The sequence below is a fragment of the Tenrec ecaudatus genome, chromosome 4, assembly GCF_050624435.1.
Source record: "Tenrec ecaudatus isolate mTenEca1 chromosome 4, mTenEca1.hap1, whole genome shotgun sequence".
NCBI lineage: Eukaryota > Metazoa > Chordata > Mammalia > Afrosoricida > Tenrecidae > Tenrec > Tenrec ecaudatus.
The window spans coordinates 32,139,429-32,142,492 of NC_134533.1; the positions used below are offsets into that span (position 1 = coordinate 32,139,429).

The 3,064-nt window shown below is 35.6% G+C and overlaps 1 non-coding gene across 1 annotated transcript; it reads right to left on the reverse strand.

Moving 5' to 3' along the window:
- Window positions 1–645: 645 nt before the first annotated feature.
- LOC142447653 (small nucleolar RNA SNORA42/SNORA80 family) lies at window positions 646–780 on the reverse strand. The gene has a single exon (XR_012784318.1). It is a non-coding gene; the product is annotated as a small nucleolar RNA SNORA42/SNORA80 family (small nucleolar RNA).
- Window positions 781–3,064: the final 2,284 nt, after the last annotated feature.

Here is a 3,064-nt window from a genome sequence, read left to right on the forward strand (position 1 = left end):
CCACATTTTATTTTTTGTCAAATTTCATTAAAACCTGTGGTCCTACAAGATATGACAAAATAACGAGGTATAAATTACCAAGGGCATATGAGGGAGGGGGGAAAGGGGAGGGAGGGGGGGAAAAAAAAGAGGACCTGATGCAAGGGGCTTAAGTGGAGAGCAAATGCCTTGAGAATGATTGGGGCAGGGAATGTATGGATGTGCTTTATACAATTGATGTATGTATATGTATGGATTGTGGTAAGAGTTGTTGGAGTCCCTAATAAAATGTAAAAGAAGAAAAGAGAAAAAAATGATTAGGGCAATGACTGTACAGATGTGCTTTATACAATTGATGTATGTATATGTATGAACTGTGAAAAGAATTGTATCAGCCCCAATAAATTGTTAAAAAAACAAACAAACAAAAAAACCTGTGGTCCTATATGATAACATTAGTATGGGAACAGTTTCTCTTTTTATCTCACTACAGTTTTGCATTTAATGGTTTATTTGAAGATCCCTACATGTTTGTGTCAAATACCTGGACTGATGATTGAAAGGAAAGCTTTGTTTTACACATTTCACTTAGATGCTGATTTTAAGTAACTGCTCTTATGATATTTTTTTGAACATTATTTTCTTTTCTTTCCGCCCCCCCCCCCCCACTGTGCAACCTGCTTCAGTGCCTGAAGCCCACGGGGAAAAGCCAGGCAATGATTCGGGGTAACAGTTTGCTTTGGCATGGGACACTTATGAGAGGCCCATGGGATCGGGCCTGCCATAAATCCAAACCCATACACTTCATTTTAAAAATATTTATTATTGTAGCTTCACCTGCTCCAAATTTCAACATTTCAAATTTCAACATGTAGTCTCCTTTTCATCAAAGATCATTTCTTTTCAAAAGCATAATAGTAAATTATGTGCGCATATTACACTGTACCTTTTGAGAACACACAGAGAGAAAATCTCTAATGGATTCTTTCTTCCCTCATTAATTGTAGTGGTTTCATTGCCAGAAAATTTTTGGAGAAGGGAGTGAAATGGCAGAAGTCGCAACTTCTCCCGCTGTAGCACATGCTTCCATGTCATCCTCCTGCCAATAGGCCTGAGGACAATTTAGCTATTATTAGTGCACGCTAGGACCTCAATGTCTCCAAGCCTGGTTTTGGTCCCTTATGTTAGCAGATCCCCCTCATGGGGATGTTCTGGTCAGAAGCATAGCAACACAGAAGACAAAAAATATTCAGAAACAAAATCCAAATGTTATTTCTAGAACTTTTAGATGAGATCTCACACATAACCACAAAACAAGCCCAGGGCACAAATTGGCTCTTGAAACTTTCTTCTGGTTTGAGGCTATGTTCCAAACAATTTCCTAAAATCAATGGAATCACAGCTAGAGCTCTTGAATTTTCTCAAGCATTCCAATTTCAATCATGAGCTAGTTTACTGGGAAGTCAGATCCATCCCAAGTTCACTAGAAGACTTCTTGGCTAAGATTTTTGTCTCTCTTGCCAAAACTAAGGCATAGTGGGAAAGGTTAAATTTATTCCTGCAGCTATTTTATAGTCTTTCCTTTCACTACTCGAAACTGCTAACCCAAATAATATGGCTGATCTTAAAAATGAATCTGAGATTATGTATTGATTATGTATTCTTTTTTTCTCTGTTTTCAGTAGTTTTATCACACAGAGATAAATACAGTTTTTGCGATAATCTGTTATTCAAACTAATCTAATTTTATTCTGCTAGTTTTATTTCATTAGAATTGTTAAAATAATTCTTTAACAAAGTGGTGATGTCATTAAGCATGAATGGAAACTCTACACACACAAACAAACAATGGATGCATATATGTCAGAACTTCTGAAGTACGAAAAAAATGCATTACTATGCAACTGAAATTTGTTAATTTTATGAATCAATTAAAAGTTATCTTTCACATTTTAATTACTGAGATGAAAACAGCCATTCAAAATTATCTCACTCACTTTTCTGTCTTTATCATGAAAATGAGCCAGGATTACATTTCTTGGCATTGCAAGTTAGCCCATGCACATCAATTATCATTAAAATCAGATTCTCAAGGCTTTTTAGGTATTAAGTTTGAAAGTCTAGCTATTCATTCTGTTTCATCCAGGCTGCTAAACAGTCTGAGTATTTAAATATGATTTTGATATATTGCAGGCAATATTCTTGTTGCTTGGCTACTTGGATTCCATTGAGCCTGATCTGGTGATCTTTGAGTAGATTCCAAGGGATTAAATATAGATTGTATGTGGCTGAACATTTGCTTTGAATAGGGAGATTTATTTACTTGCCAGTTTCAAGCTATGTCCTAGTCTTTTGACACTGTAAGATATATAAAATTGTCCAAAAGACAGCAATGGTGGGTGGTGATCATTTATTTTTGCTGTTATTAGAAATTATGACTGATAGTTGCCTCAAAGAAATATTTTTATGGAAGTAATGCTTAACTTCCAACCAGTCAAAATACTTCAAGTTATCGTCAGGTCATATGAAATTAAATGTTAAACTTTCACATGTGTATGAAGCCATTGAGAGTACCACGGTTTTGGTCAGGTATAGCTTAGCACTCAATGTGCCATCCTGTCCTTCATCAATTTAAAGAAGTCTTCTGCAGCAGATCTTTCCATGAATATTGATCATGGATCCAAGCAACATTAAATTCTTTTTTTTTTAAATTTTAACAATTTATTAGGGGCTCATACAATTCTTATCACAGTTCATACATATATATACATCAATTGTATAAAGCACATCTGTACAATCTTTGCCCTAATCATTTTTTCTCCTCTTTTCTTTTTTTACATTTTATTAGGGACTCATACAACTCTTATCACCATCCATACATATACATACATCAATTGTATAAAGCACATCCATACATTCCCTGCCCCAATCATTCTCAAGGCATTTGCTCTCCACTTAAGCCCCTTGCATTAGGTCCTCTTTTTTTCCCCCTCCCTCCCCTTTCCCCCCTCCCTCAGCAACATTAAATTCTTGACAACCTCAATCTTATCTCTGTTACGTATTGGTCCAGTTGTAAAGATTTCAT